This window comes from Mus musculus, chromosome 10 (assembly GCF_000001635.26).
Source record: "Mus musculus strain C57BL/6J chromosome 10, GRCm38.p6 C57BL/6J".
Taxonomy (NCBI): domain Eukaryota; kingdom Metazoa; phylum Chordata; class Mammalia; order Rodentia; family Muridae; genus Mus; species Mus musculus.
In genome coordinates, this window is record NC_000076.6 from 61,493,606 (window position 1) to 61,511,374 (window position 17,769).

The following is a 17,769-nucleotide window of genomic DNA, read 5'->3' on the forward strand; positions in this document are numbered from 1 at the left end:
TCGGATCCCATTTAAGATGGCTGTGAGCCACCATGTGGTTGCTGGGAATTGAACTCAGGACCTCTGGAAGAATAGTCTGTGCTCTTAATCTCAGAGCCATCTTCTCTAGCCCCCATGAAAACGAAATCTCTACTGGCTCTTTTACCAACAAATAGACACTGAGCATCGACTGTGCGCTCAGAAGGTCTAGCTGCTCCAGGGGTGTCTGGGGTGGAAACCGAGGCAGGTCTCTGCCCCTACCCCCTCCCTCTGTACATATACACATTGAGGACAAGGGGAGCAGCCAAGGCTACAGCAGGGATGACCTTGTCTTGGCTGAGTGGTAAGACCTGGCCTTAGTTGAGATTTGTTAGCCTACAGTTCCTGGAGCAACCTGTGGGTTTGGGGGTTGTATGTTTCTAGCCTGTAGAGTCCCCAGAACCTGCGTTCGGCCTTTCTGAGAGCAAGAGGGTAGGGCAGGCTCCTGAAGCATCCCTCAGCCTCCTGTCTCTGTTCCTCGAGAATGCCCAAGCCTTTACCCCACTTTCCTGAGTCCTGCCTCTTATGGGGACTACAGACTGGGTGCAGACCCTCTCTCTGTTTGCTGCAGAGTCCTCTGCTGCTCTCCTTGGGGACCCCGAGTACCTGTTGGGGATCCCGAGTACCTGCGTGATGGGAACCCCCTCCCAGCTCTGTCTCTGCGCAATGTGATATGATGTGGAGGGGTGTGAGACGCTTTCTATCTAAACTGTTGCTAGGTCTCTATCTAAACAGTTTAGGTCTCTAGGGCTTTTCTCTCTCCGGAGCTAAGAACCTTTGAAAGGAGAGCTTTGTATCCCGGATTGGGTGTCCTCAGTCCAGACTGGTCACTTCTGAGCTGAGCTGACCGTTTCTCTAGAGTGTGCCTTCCCTCCCACACTGTGCTGTACCCCATCCCCCACCCCCTGCCCCTGTGGTCTGACCCAAAGATTCTAATGCCCCAGTCCATTCAGGCTGCTGTGATAGAACACCACAGCCCTGGTGGCTTAAAAGCAGCGGGAGTAAGCATGAGGATCGGAGTCTGGAACCCCAGAAACCACACAAAGCCGGGTGCTGAAACACAAGCTGGAGGCAGAGATAGGATGCCTGGGAGCTCAATGGCCAGCTAGCCTGGTGGTTGCGTCAGTAAGTAACAAGAATGATGTGGAAGAAGTGTTATGCCCAAGTCACGGGGACCCCAAAGACCACCAAGGAGCCATTCTGATGTAAACACATAAGGGTCTTTATTACAAGCTTGTGAGCAAGGACTCTCACCATCACTGTTGCATCAGGTCAGAAGTGAGAGCCTCGAGTCTGGGGGTGTGGGGTGTTTATTGTGGTCACAGCCGCTTGGGAAATTTCCATACAGGCATGTCAGCAAGTTAATATTTTAAAAACTGCATTCCTCATTTCTGGTGCAATCTGCAGGAACTAAACACCGGGTGCAGAACCACCTGACAAACATGAGCTAGTGCGCTCTCTCTCTCGCTCTCTCGCTCTCTCTCTCTCTCTCTCTCCAACCCCATGTGCTTGAGGTTCACCTGCCAAGGTCACCTAGCTAGGACAGGGCTTAGCTAAGGTTCAAGTCCTAGAACGCCTCTTGCTATCAAACAGGCCTATCCTTGAGCAGTGAAAGGGGCCACAGGTACCCTGGTTATACCCCACCTGCTGGCTCTACCTGTCGGCCAGCGCCACAACCAGTCATTACCCAAGCAGACCTGAAGGATATCGTTCCTGAAGACCCATCCTATTGTTAGGTTTCAAGCAAATGGTTGAGGAGCCTATTTCACATATCAAAGCCAACCCTGGCAGCCAGGTTCTCTCTGCATCCCTCAGTCCCAACGTGATGCAGGGCCCTCTGGACTGGCATTCCCCACCCCCACCCCTAAACTTCTCCAGCCCAAGGGCTGGGCTGCCTTTGCCCCAGCTCCCCTTCCCTATATAATCCAATCATTTCCGGTTACCTCATCCTTTGGGCCTCCTGGCTGCTGTATCTGGTTTCCCCCTCCCCTCTCGCCCTTCCCTTCCCCTCCTCACAAGACTGAGGGGCCTCCTGTTCACTCCCCATTCTGCCAGACATGCCTGCCTCTGGCTCTGCTCTCCCCCACATCTGTAATAAGCTTTCCTCCAGCATACTTAGGAGCCGTCAAGGCCTTTCCTTTTCATTTCTTTTTTTCATTGAACTACCTAGAGGGTAGGTACCTCTCGCCTGGCTTTCTCCTTACAGAACTCTATGCATGTGAGGCCTGCTAGGTAGCCCTGAGCCTGTGAACAGTGCTGTAGGTGAACGCTCATGTATGCCCATGAAATATATCACACAGTGACGCCCAGAACCAACTGTGGTTACAGGCAATCAGGGAAGATTCTGAACAGCGAAGAAACAAAAAGGTTTATGTTGCCATTTGTTTTAGCCTGTTGGTAGCAAGCGGTGTTCTGTGGCTTGAACCTTAGCTCAGCTCTGTCCTAGCTAGGTGACCTTGGCAGTCACTTCCCGGCCCTGGCCTGAAATTGTATCAGTTCTACCTGTGTTGAAGAACCAGCCCCCTCTCCAAGATGCTTTGTGCGAGTAGAGTCTCGGGTCACCGGGGTCTGGGAAGGCAGGCTTGTGTGGGCTGGCTGCGGCTGCAGGAGCTGTCAGTAAGCCTCGGAGGGTCAGAGGCTGTGTGCCTGGCAGGATGTGGCAGTACAGAGAGCAGCGTAGGTGGAATCCTGGTAGGATGTGAGGGCATAACTCTGAAGCAAATAGCCGGCTTGAAAAGGAAAATCAATAGACTCAGAGAAGCAGAACTTAGCTTCACCACCAGCAAATTGGCCTGGCGCCTAGGCCCTGCTGCGCAGCAGGGCCCCAGTTTAGGGCAGCTCTGGTTTCTGAAGCATGCTGCCGGGACCGTGAATGCAGAGTGTCGTGACAAGGCAGTGGGAGACAAGAGAGGGCTGGGAAGGTTCCAGTAAACCTCTGTCCTTTGTGCATTGTTTCTTTGTGCCGAGGTGGTCCTGGGGCCTGCCTAGACCCCTCAGCCTCAAGTACAGAGACCTGGGGCAGGAAGGGGAGCCACTCTGGTAGGGTGCAGAGATAACCACTCTGGGGTTTGAGAGAGCATCGTCTTGCTCTCATTGGTTCTCAACCTTCCTAACACTACGGCCCTTTAATACAGTTCCTCATGTTGTGGTGACCCCAACCGTAAAAAAGTAACTAAATCTGCTAGTGTTGTATGTCACAATGTCAATATCTGATATGTGACCCCTGTTGAAAGGGTTGTTCTGCTCCCAAGTGGGTGAGACAAGACCCAAGTGTTGAGAATTACCCTGCTCTAAGGTCTAGGGGTGGCCTCCACACCTGAAGGAACACTTGAAACAGGCAGATGGTCAATTAAGCAGCAGCTGATGTGCTGGGATGTAGCTCAGTGTGGAGAGTGTTCGCTTAGTAATTCAAGCCTTGTGGTGTACTCTTGCGATCCCACCACTTGAGGGGGGACACAGAAGGATCCAAGTTCAAGGCCATCTTCAGCTACGTAGTAAGCTCAAGACACATGAAACTGTGACTCAGAGAAACATCAGTAAAAACCTACCAACAAAACAACAACAACAAAACAGGTGTCAGGCGTGGTAGTACTTCCCTGTAAACCCAGCCAGCACCCTGGAGGTGGAGGTCATGAGTTCTAGGCTAGCTTAGACTGCAGCGGGGTACCTGTCTGAAAAACTAACCCTTCACCCCACCCCAACCCCAACCAGAAAGAAAACAGAAATCAAAATCCAAGTACAAAAAGAAGCCGTGGGTAGTCCGTGGGTGCTGATACCAAGGCTGGGAAGGGTAGGCAGTGGGAAGCCAGGCTTCCCCCACCCTGCCCTTGCCCCACCCCACCCTGCCCTTGCCCTGCTCCCACCCCCAGTCCCTTCCTCCCTGGCACAGTGTCTTGTGGGACCAGAAGAGCAGTTATGAAGGTACTGGGGTCAGACTGGCCAGCCGTGGGATTGCTGGGACAGAGATTGGTCAGTTGGAGTCCTAGGCTGCTGCAGTTCCTGGTAGTGGTGAGAGAGACCCCAGAGCTCTGTGGATAGGTCCCAGGCCTCTCCTTTCCTCCGAGTTCTGCATGCTTTTGGAACTTTGAAAGCATCAGTAAGTGAGGCTCATTCACCCTGCTCTGACATCCCTGAGGGCCGAGAACCCCAGACTTCCCGATTCCAAGAATGGAGGTCAGTGCTCCAAGGACCTCAAGCCCAGGTGACCGATTGCCTAGCTCCCTGGCTCCAGCTTCCTATCACATTGCCACAGTCAGAGGACTTGCCCCAAGCCAGAGCCTGCACTGGAGAAATGACTAAAGCTCCATTCACTTGCTCACCTCCCCTGCAGCGTCCCTCTTCCGTGGTCCTTCCCCTGGGTAGTTTCACGAGATGCAGGTGGATGGGGGTGGTCCCTCTACAGCAAGGATGCTAAGGCCCAGATGTGGCAGTGATTCATAGAAATGCTGCAATCAGCGGAGACAGGGCACCAGATGGAGAGGTGACCCCTGTGGGTTGTACCATCCTTGCAGAGGAGGAACTGAACTGAACGGAACTTACAGGAGCTCTGCTTTTACCCTCCACACTCTCGTGTGCGCGCAGGCGCGCACGTGCACACAGGACTGCGGCTGCGCATCTGCGTTATGGGCTTTGAGTAGAAGAAGCTGCTGAACCTTAGGGGTGAGTCTGGTGCAGGGTGCTGGCAGGGGGCCCGAGTAAGAGTGCACTGACTGCTCTTCTGGAGGACCTGGGTTCAATTCCCAGCAACCACATGTCAGCTCACAGCTATCTGTAACCCCAAGATCTGACACCCTGGCACAGCACAGACATACATGAAGGTAAAACACCAATGCATATTAAATAAAAGTAAATGAATTAAAACAAACAAACAAACAAAAAAGAGTGCCTATGGGTAAGGACGGTAGGTCCCTGCCAGGAAGGGCAGGGCTGCACAGAAGGGTAGAGGAGCCTATTAGGAGGTGAGACAGGATGGCGGTTGTAAATAGTCTGTGCAGTGGGGTCCCACCTTGTACAGGACCTGAAGATGGAAAACGTCATAGGATTTCATCGCTGTGAAGAGACACCATGACCAGGGCAACCCTTATAAAAGACAACTTAATTGGGCTGGCTTACAGGTTCAGAGGTTCAGTCCATTAAGGCAGGAAGCATGGCAGCATCCAGGCAGGCGTGGCTTTGGAGGAGCTGAGAGTTCTACATCTTGTTCTAAATGCAAACAGGAGAAGACTGACTTCCAGGCAGGAGGAGGCTTTTAAACCCACCCCCACAGTGACATACCTACTCCAACAAGGCCACACCTCTAATGGTGCCACTCCTTGGGCTAGGTGTATTCAATCCACCACAGAAAAAGTCACTTAGAAACAAAATGACTTGTAGATAAGGCAGTGGTGGCGCACGCCTCTAATCCCAGCACTTGGGAGGCAGAGGCAGAGGTAGGTGGATTTTTGAGTTTGAGGCTAGCCTGGTCTCCAGAGTGAGTTCTAGGACAGCCAGGGCTACGCAGAGAAACCCTGTTTCAGAAGAGAGAGAGAGAGAGAGAGAGAGAGAGAGAGAGAGAGAATGAGAGAGAGAAACATGAGTATCCTCTTGCATCCACTTACTGTTCTTGATGGATCAGGCTGTCTTAGCTATTGGACATGCCTCCCGTTTTATTCGTACCACAGCTATAAAATCTGATTAACCTTAGGAAGTGCCTGTGAGGCCTTCATCTCTTTATATAACCTAGGAGAGTATTTGGGTGCCCGGCTTGGTTTCATGTATCCTAGATGAACACTGTACCCACTAGGCTACATTCTGGCCCCTAATTCTATGTTAACAGATGAGAAAACTGAGGCACAGGGACACTAAGCATCTTCCCCAGGCCATACCTTCCAGGGAGGTAGGAGGAGGGGGCTTTAAACCCAGCCAGAGTTCTCTCCAGGAGAGAGCATGCATTCATACCTCTGAGGACACTGCTGTTCCTGTGTTTGGGAGCCCTTGAGGTCTCAGGTTTGTGGCCAGCATGTCCATGTTGTAAGGAAATAAGAGCCTTCAATGCCAGAGTCACGTACTGCCTCTGAAAATGAGTCAAATGATTGCGTGAGCTGCCTCTGCTGTTCCCGATCTGGGTGGTGACAGAGGTCCCTGGTGGCTTCTGAGCAAGAGAGCCGTATGACCTGCTCCGGTCTAGAAAGGTCACTGCTGGGTATAGAGCACACTGGAAACCACCTTCTCGAACCCAGGCAGGAGGTGGCGCGGCACCTTTATGGGTGACAAGTAGGTGTGCTCTGTGGGACCTGGTTATGCTTTAACCAATAGGGAAGCCTGGGTTATGTGGGGTAGGTGGTAATGGGGAGTTGTGGAATTGTGATGAGTTTGGGGACCTTGCGGGGCAAGGTGGGGAAGCTCACAGCAAGGAACTGGACAGATGGCTTGGCCAGCTGGCACTAGGGATCTCTGCAGAAGAAGTACTACCCTAGGAGCCAGTCCCACCTCGTTGTTGTTCCCTCCCTTGAACCCATAGACCCGTACAACTCCTTGGGATTGCATGGCTAATGATGCAGCTTCAAATAGTGCGTGCTGGCAGAAGAGGGAGAACGCCTACCTCCAGAAATCAGCAAATAGATCATTTCAGAGCATCAGAAGCTCACGTTGCTCAGGCACGAGAGCATTAGCCTTGGGCACTCAGCCTAATGAAGAGGCTGCGGAGTTTATTAAAACCAGCTCTCTCCACAAATACACACGCTACTCTGGCTGTCAAAGTGGCAGGGGACGGAGGAGGGGACTGGCCAAGCCGGCAGTTCTGGGGTCAGAGCCTCTTCTGGACTCTAATACGATCCTGAAGATGCCAGAGGCCATCTCTTGCCTGGTAGGGTTGAGAAATTGCACTTGCTTGAGGAGATGGTGCTGTCCCGACTCACCCTGGAAGGCAAGGATGAGATTAAGACCACTGGAGTTATCCCGCCTCGGTTGAACATGGATTGCCAAGATGATGTTTCTGTCGTGCTCTGGTTTATCTGGGAGGAATCTTTTGCTTTTTTTTTTTCTTTCTTTTTTTTTTTTTTTTTTTTTTCCGAGACAGGGTTTCTCTGTGTAACCCTGGCTGTCCTGGAACTCACTCTGTAGACCAGGCTGGCCTCTAACTCAGAAATCCACCTGCCTCTGCCTCCCGAGTGCTGGGATTAAAGGCATGCACCACCACGCCCGGCTTCTGGGAGGAATCTTACTTTGTAATCAAGTCCTTGCTTCCAAACAGTATCTGACCCTGGGCTGTGTCTCTGGGCATCCCCCTGCAGAGGATGGACCTGTGAAGGTGCTGGAGGAAGGAACTAATTAGGGAGCCCGGCATGTGTCCTATTATGCTCTTGCACTCGCTCATTGTTCTTGCCCCAAGGCCTGCCTAATCTCTGCTTCTGTAGCCTGCTGTCCCTCACACTCTTCTGTTTCCTGTGGACAGGTACAATTGGCCACCCTGTAGCGTCTGTGTCTGCTGGAGTCGAAGCCAGCTCTTCACAGGCACCATTGAGTCTCACTTACTCTTGTGTCTTACTTAGACAGGGTTGACAGAGTGGGTACCCAGGAGAGACTTCTCAAGTGAATGAACGAGTTAAACGAATTAACGATGGCTTTCAACGGGTGGTACTTTTGCAACACACAAAGAAAGAGGGCCAGATATGGAGGTATATCTCTCTAGGTTGCTAGTTCGAGGCCAGCCTGGTGGGTTATATAGAGAGAACTATATAAAAAACAAACCCCCGGAAAACGCCCCAAAATTGGGAATGTAGTGTGCCAAACAGTTGCCTGGCATTTGCCAGGCTCTGGGTTCAAATTCTACCACTGCAAAAAAGGAAACGGAAGGTAGGGGTTGGGTTCAACTCTCGTAGCCGGCAAATCTGAAGCTGGAATTTGAACTTGAGTCTGTTGGCCTCTGATGCACTGTTTTAACATGCTGTCTGCCTCAGTAGAACCCAGTCCTGACCCTTGAGGATTTCTCTGCCTGACCAGGAAAAGACAGGCACATTAATAATGCCCTTTTGATCATTATGGAGGAAAAGTTAGAAAAGAAAAAAAGAAATGCTTGCATAAGGTACTACAGGACATGGGGAGGTGGCCCCTTGAGTAAAGTGCTCACCGTCTGAACATGAGGACCTAACTGCCACATTGCCAGTGCACACAAAGGCGACCCCTGATGCTCATATCACCACAGTCTCTCCTACTTCCTCTCTCCTTTTTGCAGTGTGAGAATTTGAACCCAGAGCCTCATGCATGCTAGGTAACTGGGTACCAGGGTGGAGAGATGGCTCAGTGGTTCAGAGCACACACCGCCTTCCGAGGGCACTTTGACTCCCATGCACACACCCGTACACAGACAGACATACGTGCATACAAATACAAATACAAATCAAATCCTTGAAAAGAGGCTGGTATAGTAGCACACACCTGCAGTCCCAGTGCTGGTGGGTTGTAGGGAGACAGGTGCTTTTCGGGGCTCACTGCCCAGTCAGTCTGGCAAATGGAACTCTGTGTTTAGTGAGTCCAGTGCTATCTACTTAGTTTTATAGACAATGATGTCTATAAAATAAGGCGATGTGTGACAGAGGAAGAGATATGGGAGCATATGTGTGCCAGGTAAGCGCATATATACACACATACTCATGCACACATGCACACACACACACACACACACACACACACACACACGCATACGCACACGCACATATACAGTGTAAGAGGGGAGGGACCTGCCCATGTTCACCTATAAATAGTAGCAGCAGATCAGGATTTGGGTCCCCAAATCCTATAGGGCCATGACCTCAAGAGAAGCCACATACTACCCATTCCCTATTTAATATTTTGAGAAAAAAATTCAACTCCTCTAGCCTTAGCCTCATCTGCAAAAGGGGACATCTCGGATGTCCTATCTTGGACATGGTTGTCAGGTTTAGTCCAGTGATGTTCAGACTGCTGGGTCCTTATAGAAGACCCTAGGACGGTGGTTCTCAACCTTCCTAAGGCTGCCACCCTTTAATACAGTTCCTCATGTCAGGCTGACTTCCCAACCATAAATTTATTTCGTTGCCACTTCATAACTCTAATTTTGCTACTGTTATGAATTGTAAATATCTGATATGCAGGATAGCTGCTATGTGACCCCTGTGAAAGAATTGGTTGACTCCCAAAGAGGTCACAGACCCACAAGTTGAGAACCACTGCCCCCCCCCCCCCCAGGGCCTGTGCATTCATTCCAAGACCGGCTGAAGGCCCCTGCAGAGCTGTTGATGTCTCTGCTGTAAGCATCATCATGGCTGCTGTTCTGACTCCTACCTGAGGCTGGGATGAGTCACTGACTAAATTAAAACAACTGTCTCAAGTCATAACCAGTGTGTCATTTATATATTCTGTGTTTTCAAAAGGAAACTTTATTTTTAATTCTTAATTGAATATTGGTGATTTTTTTTTCTTAAAATAGCAAACAGGCTTGTCAGTGAGGAACAAGGGTGATTTTTTTTCCTTTCCTTTTAAAAAAAATTTTTTTTAAATGTTGTTTTTATTAATTCTTTGAGGATCTTTTACAGTGTGCTTGGATTATACTTATTCCTCTGCCCTGCTGCCTCCCAGATCCCACACCTCTACCCACCCAACCTCATATTCTCTGTTCATATTTCTCTCTCAAACCCGTCAAGCCCTGTCCGTGTTGGCTGACTGTTCCTGAGTGTGGGGTCTGCTCTGGAGGGGGAGCAGTAAGCCAGGTGTCGGTCGCATCAGTAGAGAAGACTGACTCTTCTCCCAGCCAGAGTCAGCACCAGCGTCTCCTCGGTGAGGATGAAGCTTCATGTCCACTTCCCTTTATGCTGGGATTTGGCCTGATCTGGGCATATATAAGTCTCATGCAAGCTGTCTCAATAGCTGTGAGCCCATACATACATCCGCCCTACTGTGTTCAGAAAAAGGCTGTTTTTCCTTGGATAGATCCCTGAACCTTGTGTGTGTGTATGAGGGGGTTGTAATATAGATGTTCCATCTAGGGCTGCCCACTCCAAAGTCTCATACTCTCAACTCAGTTGAGATCAGTTGTTGGTTTTCTGTGTTAACTGCCATTTACAGCAAAAAAAAAAAGGAACTTCCCATGAAGCTGGAGAGATGCTCCAATCTATGGATATAACAGTATGTTATTCAGAGCCATTTTTAGTGTTATATCCATTTAGCAGAATAGCGGTCTTAGGGTCTCCCCTAGAGACATGATCTACCTAGCCACAGGCTCTCGGCCTGGCCAGCAGTGTCAGGTATGAGTTCCGTCTCATGGAGTTGGGTCACAAAGTGGTTGGTTACTTCAGATAACGGTTGTGCCATTGATGCACTGGTTGGCATATCTTACTTACAGGGTTCAATAGGGGGGTGAGGTTCACAGGGGGTGAGGTTCATGGGGGGTGAGTTTCACAGGGGGTGAGGTTCATGGGGGATGAGGTTCATGGAGTGTGAGGGTCATGGGGGTGTGAGGGTCATAGTAGGTGAGATTCATGGTTATTCTTCTTCTCTGGTGCTATGCATAGCGCTTTCCAGTCTGGTAAGAGCTAGCAAGTAGGGGTGAAGCTTTCCATTGAGTGTCAGCTAGATTCTCCATGCTCTATGTCTGACTCATGTGATTTCTTCAGCAGTAGGGTCTCCTTACCACCGGGTTCTGGAGGGAAGTCAAGCCTTGGCAACAGCTTACATTGTTTGGGGAAGTTGTATGTGGACTCAATTGGCCAACAACTCAAAAAGAAAGAACCCATTCCTGGCAATGTGGTTTTTATTTGGTAGTGTATAGTATCTAGTTGGGGTGTTGTCCCTCATTACAGGGCAACTCCATTTAAATTCTTTATATATGTGTGTATTTTCATAGTAGGTTCCTATGGATTTCCTTTCTAAAGATTTTAAGACCTGTTTACTTGTATGTGTATGAGTGTTTTGCTGGCATGTATTTATGTCTATCACATGTGAGCCTGGTGCCCTGGAGGTCAGAAGGCAGCAGTGGCCCTCCTGGATCTGGAGTTAGGAAGGTGGGGAGCTATCATGTGGGTGCTGGGATTCGAACCTTAGTCCTCTACAAGAACAACAATTGCTCTAAGCCACTGAGCCCTCCGTTTGACTTTTTCAAAATGTCTCCAGTATCCATTACCCCTCCCCATATTCCTTCCTCCACCCTACCCTGTTCTCCCCCCCCATTTCATCCTTCCAGTTCTCCTTTTTTAAAAAATATTTTATTATATACGAGTACACTATCACTGTCTTCAGACACCAGGAGAGAGCATCAGATCCCATTAAAGACGGTTGTGAACCACCATGTGGTTGCTGGGAGTTGAACTCCAGTCCTCTGGAAGTGCACTGAGCCATCTCTCCAGCCCCCCCACCCCCCCAGTTCTCCTTTATCTTTTAATAACACTGTGTTCTATTTACCCATTCTGGAAATATCTCCTCCCCTATGGCCACTTACTGCTTACCTGACTTCTGTGGGTTCCAAATGAAACACACATGTCTAAAACTTATTTTTATGTTTTAAAAGATTTTTGTATGTATGTATTTTATATAGATGGGTGTTTTATCTACATGTATATCTGCATACCAGAAGAGGGCATCCTATCCCATTAGGCTACAGTTATAGATCATTATAAGCTGCCATATGGATTCTGGGAATTGAACTCAGGACCTCTGGAAAAATAACCAGTGCTTGTTTACCGCTGAGCCATCTCTCCAGCTTCATAGCTAAAATGCTAATGTCACACATGAGAGAAAACTTGTAGTGTTCGTCTTTACAGGCCTAGGCTGCTTCACCCAGGATTAATATTTCCAGCAAGGAATAGGGTTTTGGTTTGTTCTGTTTTTTCCTAAGAGTCCCATATCCCGGGGCCTGGGGAGGTAGCTCAGTGGGTACAGAATCTGCTGGGCAAGCATGAGGACCTGGGTTCAGTGCCCAGAACTCTGGTAAAATGCTGGCTGTGGTGGCAGTTTGCTTGTGTGTCCTAGTGTCGGAGGCAGAGACAGGCATATGCCTGAGCAAACGGCCAGCCAGCCAGCTGAGCTGAAGCAGTGAGCTCCAGGTTCAATGAGGGGCCCTGGCTCAAGATAGCGGATGGAGAAACACTGAAGAAGACATGACCCCCAACCCTTGCTCTTAGCACCCGGAAAAATGGATGCAGGAGGCTCAAGACTGAGGCCGGCCTGAGCCATGTCACCAGAGACCCAGTATAAAAAACACAAGGAGCTGGAAAGATGGACAAGTGGACAAGTGCGTGCTCAGATCCCCAGAACCCATTTAGTGTTGAGTGGGCGTGGCTACTTGCAGTACTGACACTCAAGGGACAGAGAAGGGTCAGAGACTGTGTATGGGGGGGGGGGGCTGGTGCAGGTGTGTGTGTGTGTTCATTCCCTGGGGCAAGCTAGCTATCTTAGATTAGCCAGAGTTGGTGAACTCCGGGTTCAGCAGTAGACGCTGCCCCAGGAGATGAAGTAGAGAGCAATGGAGGTAGCCATACCTAATATCAACTTTGCACTTACACTCTTACTCACTCATGCACACACCCTTACACAGATGAGCATGCATCCACACATGCACACATGGGCAAGAAAAGGAAATCAAAGGGGGGGGGGAGGAAACCAAGGCAACAAGCAAATGAAGATCACCCCCAATACACACATACATGCACAGACACACAGAGACACATGTGCTTGCACACACAGAGAGACATATGTATAAACGAGACACACACACGCAGATACAGACCCATACAGACATGCACAGACAGGCGCAGACAGACAGACATATAGACATACTCACACAAACATATGCAGACACACACAGACAAACACACAAACACAGACACACAGATATATATACACACACAGGCATACACACAAACACAGACACACACACACACACACAGACACACACACACACACACACACGCCTATATCTCTTCATTCCATAGCATTGAGTCCAGCTTATAGTATGCAGACTGCCTGGTGGGCACTGTGCCAAGCACCTTGCGTCAAACACATTCCATTCCATGGCCATAAATTGGTGGTTTTTAAATATAATTACAAGATTGTAAAGCCATTACCACTGTCTAATTCTAAAACATTTCCATCACCCTTTATATAAGCCTTTTACCATTAGCTGCAAGCCCTCATGTCCCTATTTGTCCTATCCCCTGATCTCTACTAATCTGCTCTGTCTCCGTAGACTGGCCTTCTCTGGACATTTCTTGTATATGGGAGATCATATATTGTTTATCCTTTTTGTGGCTTCTTTCACCTCTTAGAAGCTTTTTACAGTTAAGCCACATTGTAGCCGGCATTCAGTCCAAGTTGATGGATGAATGCTATTCCACTGCATATATACACTGTAGCCCTTTTCCCTGTTCCTCCATAGAAGGGCATTTGGCTGCATTCCACTCTCAGCTGTAGTAAATGGTTCCGCTGTGGACGTTCACAAACAGGTTCTGTGTGGCCCTTGTCTTCACCATATTGCAGAAGTGTCTTTGTGAGAATCTGTGTCTGGGTTAAGAATCTGCCCCAGAAAGAGTTGTTGGTCTCAGAAAAGGTTTGGTTTAAACCTTCTTGGGCCTTTGTCAGCCCTGCTGTCTGGAGCACATCCTGGTGGGTATGAAGGCCCTTGGCCTGGATCCGTAGCTAAGCCTTTGAGAAAGACACCTACAGTCACCTTGCCCCCGTGTGAGGAGGGAACTTTGCATTGGTGGTTGAGAAGGTGCTCTCGAGGTTCAGGGAACATGTGCCTAGTTCTTGTCCTACCAAGGGCATCAGTACAATCCTGGGCTGTCGAGAGTGTGCCACAGTGATGCTCTGAGCTCTGCTCTGCTGGGAGCGGAGATCTCCCGTATCTTCTTTGACAGCACTTTCTGCTGACCCAGTCTCCTTGGCACTGGAGGGAGCGTCTTCCCCCTGGCAAATGCTGTTAGGGTTTCTCTCTGTCATAATTAAGTAATTAAAACGATATCCTATAAGTTTAGATTTATTTATTTATTTGTATATTTATTTAGCTTTGAGGTGCGGGTCTCACTATGTAGCCTTGGCTGTCCTGAAACTCACTACGTAGACTAGGCTGGCCACAAGTTCTCAGAGATCCACCTGCCTCTGCCTCTGAGTGCTGGCATGAAAGGTGTATGCTACTACACTGAGGTTAGATTTATTACTTGTATTTTATGAATATGAGTGTTTTGCTTACATGCATGTATGTATACTATGTTCTTACCTGGTGCCCTTGGAGATCAGAAGAGAGTTGGATCCATTGGAACTGGAATTACAGAAGGTTGTAAGCCGCCATGTGGATGCTAGAAACCACATTTGGGCCCTCTACAAAAACAATTGCGGAGCTATCTCCCCAGGCCCTGGAGTATATGTATCAACCAAGGATGGAGAGATAAGTCATGGAATTTGAGGCTAGCCTGGGCTACCTGAGACTCTGCTTCCCTCCTGTCCCCAAAGTCTCAGGCCATGTAAAAGAGAGCCATTATCTTTTTACTTTTTAAAACCCTTTCAGGGCTGTCTTCTGACCACGGCAGTATTGTATAGACTAATGGGCTTTATGAAAAGATCTTAGGTTTGGGTTGGGCCACTCTGGGCTCAGGTCCCAGTTCTGTTTGGCCTGGGTGACAACACCCACAAGTCACATAATCCAAACCCCATTTGGGGCTGGAGAGATAGCTCAGTGGCCCTTGCTGCCAGGTTGACAAGCTGAGTCCAGTCACTGAAACCCACAGTGGTGGAAGGAGGGAACTGGCTCCTAAGGTTGTCCTCTGTCCTCCACACATGCACCTCCGTATGTGCTCGTGAGCGCATGCGCACACCCAGGCCCCGTTTAATAGATGGGGCTAAGACAGATAGATAGAGCTGAGGCTGGAGATCTCTGAGGCTCAGTGGTTGACCGTAGAGATGCCAATGGGAAAACTTAGGTGCCACCCAGGCCAAAGCTTAGGCCTCCTGAGTGTCAGCCCAGGGCTGCTTCCATGCCAAGGGCCATACATGCATGAATTCTCTGAGGGGCAGAAAAGAAGGAGGAGATGGTGTCTCCCTCTTGAAATGGTCTGGTTTAGGGGTTCAGCGTGTGACCAGAAATTAACATGAATGAATCCAGAGTCTATCCACTGGCACGGAGGAGCCAACACTCAGAAGTTCTTTCCAGGGAATACAGCTTGGGTGGGAGAGCAAGTGCCTAGCATGTGCGAGGCTCTGAGTTCAATCCCCGCCACTGCATAGAACTGAGTGTGTTGGCTTCTACTTCTAAACCCAACCACCAGAACCAGGGAGATCAGAAGTTCAAGGTCAATCTCAGCTAGGCCTGGTCTCAAGAAAAAGTTTCAGTTTTTTCCGTCTAACTGCCCTGTTAGCATGCACCAGGGTAAAGCCACCCAGCTGGAGGGAGACCTGATCTCTGTGATTCTCAAACTGGGCACCAGATACCCTTTAAGGCCCCTGAAGGCACAGGTACCTGGGCTCCAGTCCCTATAGGTCTGGGGTGGAGTCTGGGAATTTACTTTGCTAACAAGTTCTGAGATGATACTGTGAATCTGGGATCCCCTCTTTGGTTGTTTCTCACTACAGTCCTGGGACCTGTTCAGTAGAAACCCAGACTCGCCACTGTCCTGCAGCTTCCGGGTCTGTGAGCGTGCAATGAGTGCTGCAGTGGCCCTGCTCTGCAGCTTCAGGGGGTAATGATGTCACTACCTTCACAGTGGTTTCGTGGTTTCTCTGGATAGCCCTGGCTGGCCTGGAACTCCCTATGTAGGCCAGGTTGGGCTTGAAGTCACAGAGATCCACCTGCCTCTGCTTCCTGAATTAAAGGTGTGCACCACCACATCTGGCTTGCTTGCTTGCTTGATTGTCTCTGTGTGTGATTTAGTTAGTTAGTTAGTGTGTCTCTGTGTATGTGTCTGTTGCAATGTGTGCGCAGGTGCAGGTCAGAAGAAAAACTTAGAGTCAACCCCCGGGCGTTATCAAAGTCTCCATGCTTACAAGGCAAGCTGGTCTCCTGGACCTTATTTTACTTTTTTTTTTTTAATTAGAAAAATCATTTATTTCTGCTCCTTTCATACATCACGTTGTCCAGGAAACAGTCTCCCATATGCATCTGAAATTGCAGAGTAGCACACACACCATTTAAAGGCAAAGTGCCACTGCAGGAACTGGCCAGTTGCCCAAATATCTCAGCTCTCACCATAGACTTCTCCATTTGCATTAATTTCTGAAAATCAGAAATATTATGTCCAAAACCTGATGACGGGTTTGTAAAAAATAATCACTTTATTCAATACCAAAGTTTTAAGAGGAGTGTGTTTTCTTTAAGAAATAAAAAAACGAAGGAAAAATGCCATTTAACATAGCTGGAACACTGGGGTAGGTCATCAGGGAAAATACAGTCATGAACTTGTCTCTGATCCCGTGACTTCCAGTCCTAGCTTTGCTGTGCTTGCTAGGGTGTCACTCAAAGCGGTGTTTACACTGCTCTTCATTCTTTTCCACATTGCACAAGGGAGGGAGGGGTTCAGCCTTTAAAACTTTATCAACAGGAGCAAATCTGGGATCCACTGATTTCTTCTCAAAAGACACTAGCCCATCAGGTAGCCCAGCAGTTTCATTCTCATGAATACTCTAGCCATGAAGAAACTCCGTAGAACCCAGATGAAAGCCAACAAACAGAAGAAGAAACCTGTCGAGTTTCGATATATTTGGTGTGTTGGATCAGTCCAGGATTATGAAACCTAAACCTCCCATTGGAAACAGAAAGCTAGACGCAAGTCCTTCCATAACATACTGTCCGTTTACTCTGTAAGCCAAGAAAGCTACTGGTCTCTGATGCCCATGTTTATCCATCATCGAGCCAACACTTGGAGGTTCAACGATAACACCATAGATCATTCCTCCAGTCATGAGGAAGTAAGATACCACCACCATGGTGTACACCGTCATAGCTGATGGCAATGTGTACCCAGGACAGTTTCTTCAGCCCCAGGACTCGGTACAGAGTCTTCATGTCCCTGGCGGTAGGGCTAGCCCACTGGCCTCCAGCCTCCCGAGCCGCCCTTATTTTACTTTTAATAGCACTGTACATGCATGTGTGCAGGTCAGAGGACAAGTCTGTTTTTGTTTTTTTTGTTTGTTTGTTTTGTTTTGTTTGTTTGTTTTTTTGTTTTCTGCTATGTGTATGTCTTGGGGATTGAACGTGGGTCCTCAGGCTTGGCAGCAAACCCCTTAACTCGATGAGCCACCTGGATAACCTTTTTAAAAAAAAAACTGTCTAATAAATCACATGATCGGAGCAAGCCATTTCCTCTTCTGTTTAAGGCTAAGTGAGCACACAGCTGTTCTGACAGCGAGGAGCTGGTGCCTGAGGTGATAACAGGCCCCTAGCCCAGCGTGGAGCTCAGATTCAGTGAGCCAAGGCATTAGTTAACACTGGATGGAACCCTGCAGGGGAGGAGCCAAAGTCAGTGTGGTGGCTCCCGCCTGTCTGAGAGGAGCATTGGGAACCATGGCAATGCTTCTGCCTAGACAAAAGTTTCTGATTTTTCTCATTTTCCCCGGGATCCAGCAGCTGGTGGAAGGGTAGGGGACAGGTGTCTAATAAGCACATTGCTTCAGTTGTGCTAGTAGGTTCAGGCATTCTAGAGATTGATTACACAGCACATGACCTTACCCAGGGCCACTGAACAACAAGCTCAAACATGGTTATATGACAAAAAAAAAAAAAAAAAAAAAAAGGATTTATTTGTTTTTTTGTGC

General features: G+C 48.9%; 1 protein-coding gene, 1 long non-coding RNA gene and 1 pseudogene across 5 annotated transcripts in view; 1 reads left to right on the forward strand and 2 right to left on the reverse strand.

Annotated features, from left to right (window-relative positions):
* The window catches only part of Lrrc20 (leucine rich repeat containing 20), a 107,023-nt gene that overhangs the window by 17,837 nt on the left and 71,417 nt on the right, over positions 1–17,769 (forward strand). The window lies entirely within an intron of this gene.
* Positions 1,117–5,154, reverse strand: LOC115487393. Its single transcript, XR_003948878.1, has 3 exons — positions 5,131–5,154; positions 4,338–4,463; positions 1,117–3,562 (listed from the first exon to the last, which is right to left on the reverse strand). It is a non-coding gene; the product is annotated as an uncharacterized LOC115487393 (long non-coding RNA).
* Positions 16,045–17,070, reverse strand: Gm17829 (predicted gene, 17829; annotated as a pseudogene).